We start from the raw sequence: 8,469 nt of genomic DNA, 5'->3' as shown, positions 1-8,469 counted from the left end.
AATTTCAGATTCTCCATCTGCTTCTCCAAGTAAGAACTTGGAATTCTTCATCTTGTACGTCATAGATCTATCATCTCAGAAGCTTTAGTTGATTCTTTGACACATGTTTCTGGCTATAGACACCCTGTGTTTAGGTTAGAAGTTTTTCTTTACATTTTCCTGTGACGCACTTATGCAAACACCCACTCTTTTATTTGACTAGTTTTTCCTTTCATAACAACAGACAATATGTTTGTTTACTAAAACAAATGGGGGAATTGTTGTGTATGTAAACGTTTTAATGGGACTATTATGTTACTGACCCTACCCTGATTGATGATTGTGCCCTACCCTAGGGTGTGACCTGGCATTCTGCTCCCACCCTAGGGTGGTACCTGATCCCACCATTGGGTGGTACCTGATTCAGGGGCATAAAAGCAAGGGTCTGTGGAAGGAGAGGGGCTTTTTTTCTGTGGTCTATTCTTAGGCCTTTTGGCTTCGGCCTCTTCATGGAATAAAGAGCTGTTTTCTTCGGAAGCCTGACTGCCTGTTGGCTTTCTTCCCACCTCAGAACCACTGATTGAACAGGGTAACAGATGCGTGGTCTGAGCTGGAGGAGAAAGGCCTCATTCTCCATCCCTCCACCAGTCAATCTCTTCAGGGGCTGACTTGCAACAGGAGCTCAGGTTTTTCAATAGTCTCCATATTGTTTTCTATAAGGGCTGGACTAGATGGCATTTCCACCAGCAGTAAATGTGAGTCACCACATCCCTACCAGCACTTATTGTTCTTCTTCTTTGTAATGTGTGCCAGTCTCTGTGACATGTACCTCATCTTTGTTTTGATTTGCATTGATTTGCATTTCCCTAATAATTATTGAAGTAGAACATTTTTCATGTGCCTTTTGCCATTTGTATTTGTTCTTTGATAAATCGTCTGTTGATTTCTTCTCCCCATTTTTGATGGGGTCAGATTTTTTTGTTTGTTTATTTTTTTCCTGTCAATAACTTGTATATCTTAAATATTAGCCCCTTCTCTCATGGGTATTGAGTGAATAGTTTCTCGAATTCTATAGGCTTTTGTATCCTATGTATTATTTCCTTTGAGGTGAAGAAGCTTCTCAGCTTAATATAGTCTCACTTTTTTTTTTATCTTTTTTTCACTTGTATGAAGAGTGCTGTTTCCCCTTTGAAAAAGCCTTTGGTCTTGATGTCATGGAGTGTTTTACCTATGTGTTGTTCAATATATCAGTGGTATAGGTCTGATATTAAGGTCCTTAATCCATTTGGATTTGACCTTTATGTATGTTGCTAGATGGAGGTCTAATTTCACTTTTTTGCAAGCAGCTGACCAGTTGCACCAACACCACTTGTGAAAGAGGCTTTACTTGCTCCATTTTGCATTTATTGCCCCTATATCAAAGATTAATTGCATGTATGTCTGGGGAACATTTTCTGAATAGTCAATCTATTCCACTGATCTGAGGGTCTGTCTTTTTTTCAATACCATGCTGTTTTAATGACTGTAGCTTTGTAATACAATTTAAAGTTGGGAAAAATGATGCCTTTTATACTCCTTTTCAAAAGAGTTGCTCTAGCTATTTGTGGGTTTTTATTGTTCCAAATAAATTTCAGAAATGTTTGATCTACTTCTTTGAAGAATGTCATGGATATCCTTAGAGGGATTGCATTTAATCTATACAGTGCTTTGGGGAGTATTGCCAATGATTTTAATACTCCAATTAATGAGCAGGGTATGTGTCTCCATTTCCTTGTGTCATTTTTTATTTCTGAAGCAGTGTTTCGTAGGTTTTTTTTGGTATAAGTTCTTCATGTCTTTAGTTAAGTTGACTCCAAGATATGTTGGATAAGTTGACTTATAAGATGAGTTGACTCCAAGTTTGTGTGACACTAATGTGAATGGGTTGTTTATTTTCTTGTTTTGTTTGGTATTGGGCCACAACTGTTGACACTCATGGGTTACTCCTGGCTATGCACTCAAACATTGCTTCTGGTTTGGGGGACCATACTGAATGCTGGGGGATTGAATTGTGGTCCATCCTAGGTCAGCCAGTTGCAAGGAAAACACCCTAGAACTGTACCAATGGTTGTTTTTTGTTTGTTGGTTTATTTTTTCTGGCAAGCATGAAATAAATTTAATTTTAAGCTAGGAGTTTTGTAAGGGGTATAAGCCAATCATAGGTATTGAGAAGAATGTTTGCAATTACAAAGCAGAGTTTAACAATAAACAATACTATGAGTGTGAGAAGTAAGAATTCTTAGTTACCAGGGGCTGGAGAGATGGCATGGAGATAAGACATTTGCCTTGCATGCAAATGGTCAGTGGTTAGACTCCTGGAATTCCATATGGTCCTCCAAGCCTGCCAGGGGGTGATTTCTGAGTGTAGAGCCAGGAGTAAACTCTGAGTGCTGCCAGGTGTGACCCAAAACCCAAAACCCAAAACCCCCCAAAAAAGAATTTTGAGTTACAAAGGAGAAGGTCACAACTCAAGACAGCTCTTTGCAAACTAATTTAAGATGCAAAATAAGGGATTAGTAAGAAGTAGAAAAAATATAGAAATACTATACTCACTGGAATGGGCTCCATTATTTTAGAGGTCAAGTGAAAGAAAGAGCTAAATCCACTACTAGGGTGTAGTTTTCATTTTTTGGGAAAAGTCAATAGCCCAGGATCTGCATTCTGGCTATACCCTTGCATACCAGAAACCAAGGCTGCAAGTGCTTTTTTTTTTTTAATTTCAATTTCTTCCCTATCATTATTGGTCTATAAGAAGGTCATTGAATTTTGTAGACTGCCACTTTGCCTATGAATCTTTTGTTTCCAGAACTTTTTTGGTAGAGTCTTTAGGGATTTCTAGATATATTATAGTGTCATCTGCAATCAGTGAGAGCTTGACTTTGTTCTTTTCTATCTGAAGGCCCTTAATATCTTTTTCTTGCCCAGCATCCCATATGGTCCCCACAAGTCGGGCAATTTCTGAGTGCTTAGCCATGAGTAACCCCTGAGCATCAAATGGGTGTGGCCAAAAAAAACCAAAAAAAAAAACAAACAAAAAAAGAATTCTGACTTGCAAAAGCCAAGATTGTTAACTACAGAAGACTGACTTTGATAAACATGACTGAGCAGAGCCTATCATGGGACCAATAAAAAAAGATCCTAGCCTAGGCTTTGGCCTAAGATTTGTACAAAAACCAAGATCTCTAATTCCAGAGGTCTGACTTTGACAACTGTGACTGAGTAGAACTTCTGGACCACACTGAAAGACTCTATCTTAGGCTTTGTTCTGGGATCTGAGCAAAAAACCAAGACCACTAATTACAAAAGACTAATTACAACAACAGTGATGAAACAGAAGTTCTAGAACCATAAAGACTCTATACTAGCCTTCCCCCTATGATAAATGCAAATACTTGTTCTGCTTCATAAATTGGGGTGGGGGGAGAGGGATGGATGGTACCAAGATCAAACAGTCTTATGAGCAGTGGGAGAAATAAAAACATTATCAGACTTAAAAACCAAATCCAAAGCCAACGTAAACAGAATCAATACCCAATCTACAACAAGCTAGACACAGATGGTACCACTTATACTAGCAGCCCGGGGGGCAAAAGAAGGGGATATGGGATGCATGCTGGGCACAGGGATGGAGGGAGGACAACACTGGTGGTGGGAATGCCCCTGGTTCAATGTCACTATGTACCTAAAATATTACTGTGAAAGATTTGTAATTGACTTTGATTACAATAAAAATTACTTAATAAAAAGACCTTGGGGTGTGAAAATGAGTGTGCATGGAACTTGTAGTAGTTCCCATGACAGTATGCTTCAAGTGAGGAGATACCCTGTATCTTTTAGGCCAAGGGAATTCCCTGTCTAGTTTCTGTGCCTATGCAAAAAATAAATAATAAATACAAAGCCTGCCACACCATTTTTCTTTTTCTTCTCTTTTCCATTTTTTTGTCTTCTTTTTTAATATATATATATATATATATATATATATATATATATTGGTTTTTGGTTTTTGGTTCACACCCGGCAGTGCTTAGGGGTTCCTCCTGGCTCTATCCTCAAGAAATCTCCCTGGCAGACACAGGGGACCATATGGGATGCCGGGATTCGAACCACCATCCTTCTGCATAAAAGGCAAATTGAAGAAAAGAAAATGTAATTTTCAAGGATATTGACTACAATCAGTCTATATTATACAAAAACATGCTTTAGTAAAATGAGAAAAATATAATCCAGCAGATATAAAAGTAAATAAGAGACTTGTGTACCTGGGGCCATTTAGAGACAAGTTTGGACTCAATGTGATTGCCACTCTAGCAGGGCAGAATTGCTAATCTCATAACCACTGAATGAAACCCATGAAAGGAGGCACCCTGTAGGCTTATGCTTCCCCTCCCTTGCTTTGAGAGAGGAAGATGAATACCTGTTAGAGCAAACATCTGGAATGTCACAATGGAGCCCATCTCCTGTCACATAGATCCTGTTCCCCTAGTCACATATGTCATGTCCCAATTATATAGGTCAATTCTCCAATCACAAAGGTCACATCCTCAGACCTGATATGCTGCATGTATACCTAACCAGTAAGCATTTTTCATCCCTTTGTTCAATCTTCCTGCACAGGTAAATTTTGTTAGCTGTATAACTATTTAAATACTTTTTCTTCCTTGGTAATAAAGAGTCCTCTCACAGCAGTTAGTCACACCAAAAAGTTTGATTTAAATCTTTCCAGTCCATGGTCTTCTCCCCCACTCTAAGCCTACCTGGGTAAGGTATGAACTGGCTCCAGATCTGATATCACTCTCATCTACTACAACTTGAACAAGTTTATCACAGAGACTAACACACAGAATATGAAAAATTATATGAAATCACACTCCTAAACATATGCACACCCAATGAAAGACCAGAAAAATATTTAATACAGTTGTTAAAAAATCTGAAATAAGGCATCAATAGCAACACAATAATAGTGGGAGACCTCAACACTGCCCTGTCACCCTTTGATTGTTCAACCAGACTTAAACAAAACAAGATTGTACTAGCTCTGAAAAGAGAGATGAAAGAAAGTGGACTAGTATATTTATCTCTTTCTATATAGATATATAGATAGTTATATTAGTATATATAGATATATATATACTATATAATATAATTCCATAAATTATATAGTAATATATAAGTACAAATATTATAATATACAAGATATATATACTAGTATATATACATATAGAGAGAGAAGAGTGAGAGAGCACTCCATTCACAGAAAACTGGATACACGTTCTTCTCCTGTGAACATGGGTCATTCTCCAGCACTCCAGCATAGACTATATGCTGGCCCATAAAACATACCTCCATAAAATCAAGAGGTTAGAAATGGTGCAGACTACCCTCTCAAGATCACAAGGAATGAAAATTAGAAGTGAACTACAAAGGGATGCAGAAGAAAAACTTTAACACCTGTAAATTAAAGAGTTCCCCTCCCCTGCTATGAGAGAGGAAGATGAGTGCCTGTTAGAGCAAACATCTGGCATGTCACAATGGAGCCCATCTCCTGTCACATAGGTCCTGTTCCCCTAGTCACATATGTCATGTCCCAATTATATAGGTCAATTCTCCAATCACAAAGGTCACATCCTCAGACCTGATATGCTGCATGTATACCTAACCAGTAAGCATTTCCCATCCCTTTGTTCAATCTTCCTGTACAGGTAAATTCTATTAGCTGTATAACTATTTAAATACTCCTTCTCCTTTCTCTTTCTGGAAATTAAACTGAACAACCAGTGGGTCTAAGATTAAATCAAAGTGAAAATAAATGCCAAACGAAGACACAAATTATCAGAATTTATGGGACACAGTAAAAATAGTACTAAGAGGAAAATTTATAGCTTTGAAAGCACACAACAGGAAGGAAGAAGGGCCTACATAAATAGATAGCTTAATAACACAGTGTAGAAAATTAGAAAATGGTCAACAAATTGAACCCAAAATAAGTAGGCAGAAGAAAATAACAAAGCTTAGAGCAGAAATTAAGAAAGTGAAAACCCAAAAAACAATCCAAAAGAACAGCGAAAGCAAAAGTTGGTTCTTTGAAAAATAAACAAGATTGATAAACTACTAGCAAAACTCACAAAAAATGAAGAGAGAGAAATTTAATAAACTAGATTAGAAATGAAAAGTGGGAGATTACTACAGATAATGCAGAGATCCAAAGGATAATTAGAGAATACTTTGAGAAACTCAGTCATGAAACATAAGAACTTGGAAGATATGGAAACAAAAGGAAAGACATTATTGTAATAGTGCCCAGAGACAATAAAGATGAAGGTCGGAAGGACAAACTCACGATATAAAGCTCACCACAAAGAGTGGTGAATACAGTTAGAGAAATAACTATACTAAGAACTACCATGAAGGGGCCGGGCAGTGGCTAGAGGTAAGGTGCCTGCCTTGCCTGCACTAGTCTTGGAGAACCGTGGTTCGATCCCCCGGCGTCCCATATGGTCCCCCAAACCAGGAGCAACTTCTGAGCGCATAGCCAGGAGTAACCCCTGAGCGTCACTGGGTGTGGCCCAAAAACCAAAAAAAAAAAAAAAAAAAAAAGAACTACCATGTTAATGAGTGAGAGAAGTATAATGCCTGTCTCGATTACAGGCAGAGGGTGGGAGAGAGGGAGAGTGGGGAGCATTGATGGTGGGAATTTGTACTGGTTATGGGGGGTATTCTTTCTACTAAAACCCAATGAAAACATGCTTGTAATCATGTTTCTTAAATAAAGAGGATATTTATATCAAAAATTCTTAACCTCATCCAATATATGCTAGTAGACATGAACTACTAAAGCCTAATGGCTAAAATTGGAGATGTAGAAAATCAAGTGATGAGCATATAAAGCAATTGGGACTCATACTTTTTGATGTAAAGAAATTAGAACAATCATTTAGAAAACAACTAAATTATGCATTTGTTTTGTTTTGAGGGTGCTGTGGTGCTCAGGGCTTACTCTTGTCTTTGTGATCACTCTTGATAGGGGGAAGATATATGTAATAGGGATCCAAACTAGATGACCACATGCAAGTAAGCCACTATAATACCTTTGATTTTCCCAAAGCTGTATAAAATATCAATGCTAGATGTATATGTGCCTTAAAACCCTACAATTTTTCCAGAGGTATCTACATTTTTAAGACAAGGAGTGAATAGAAAATACACGGTTTAAGATGCTCACTTTGCATGCAGTCAACTTTGGTTCAATCCTCAGCATTGCATACAGTCCCCAAGCTCTGCTATGAGTGATCCCTTAACATAATCAGGAGTAAGACATTGTGAATCAGTAGGTATGGACATAAATAGCCATAAATACATAAATAAATAAAGCATATACGATCACAAAGGAATATAATAAAAATATTCAAATCCTCAACACTTTTTATAAATAGTATCTTTATTTAAGCACCACAATTACAAACATGATTGTAGTTGGGTTTCAGTCATAAAAAGAATACACCCTACAGTAGTGCAGCATTCTTACCACCCATGCCCCCCAGCTCCCTTCTCTGTCATCCCTGATTGTATTGGAGATAGGCATTCAAATTCTCTCATTCATTATCATTGTTATAATAGTTGTTAGTGTAGGTATTTCTCTAACTGCACTCACAACTCTTTGTAGTGAGCTTCATATCATGAGCCAGCCCTTCCAGCACTCATCTCTGTTGCTGTTTTTTATTTTTCTTAAAACACATAGATGAGTGAGACTATTCTGTGTCTATCTTTCTCCCTCTAATTTATTTTAATTAGCATAATAGTTTCTATGTCCATCTATGTATAGGACAATTTTATGACTTCATCTCTCCTGACAGCTGCATAATATTTCATTGTGTTTATGTACCACAGTTTCTTTAGCCATTCATTGGTTGAAAGGCATCTGGTGTGTTTCCAGATTCTGGATATTGTAAATAGTACTGCAATAAATAGAAGTGTGCAAAATGCATTTTTGTATTGTGTTTTTGTGTTCCTAGTGTACATCCCTAGGAGTGGTATACTGGATTATATGGGAGCTCAATTTTCAGTTTTTTGAGGAAACTCCATCTTGTTTTTCATAAAGGTTGAACTAGACAGCATTTTCACCAGCAGTGAATGAGGGTACTTTTCTCCCCACATCCATGCCAGCACTGATTGTTTTTGTTCTTTGTGATGTGTCAGTCTCTTTGGTGTGAGATGATACCTCATTGTAACTTTGATTTGCATCTCCCTGATGATTCATGATGTAGAATACTTTTTCATGTGCCTTTTGGTTATTTGTATTTCTTCTTTGAGAAAGTGTCTGTTCATTTCTTCTCTCCATTTTTTGGATAGGGTTACGATATTTTCTTGTTAAATTCTGTCAGTACTTTGTATATCTTAGAAACAAACCCTTATCTAATAGATATTGGGTGAACAGTTTTTCCCATTCTGTGG

This window comes from Suncus etruscus, chromosome 7, assembly GCF_024139225.1.
Source record: "Suncus etruscus isolate mSunEtr1 chromosome 7, mSunEtr1.pri.cur, whole genome shotgun sequence".
Lineage (NCBI taxonomy): Eukaryota > Metazoa > Chordata > Mammalia > Eulipotyphla > Soricidae > Suncus > Suncus etruscus.
This window is presented reverse-complemented; position numbering follows the sequence as displayed.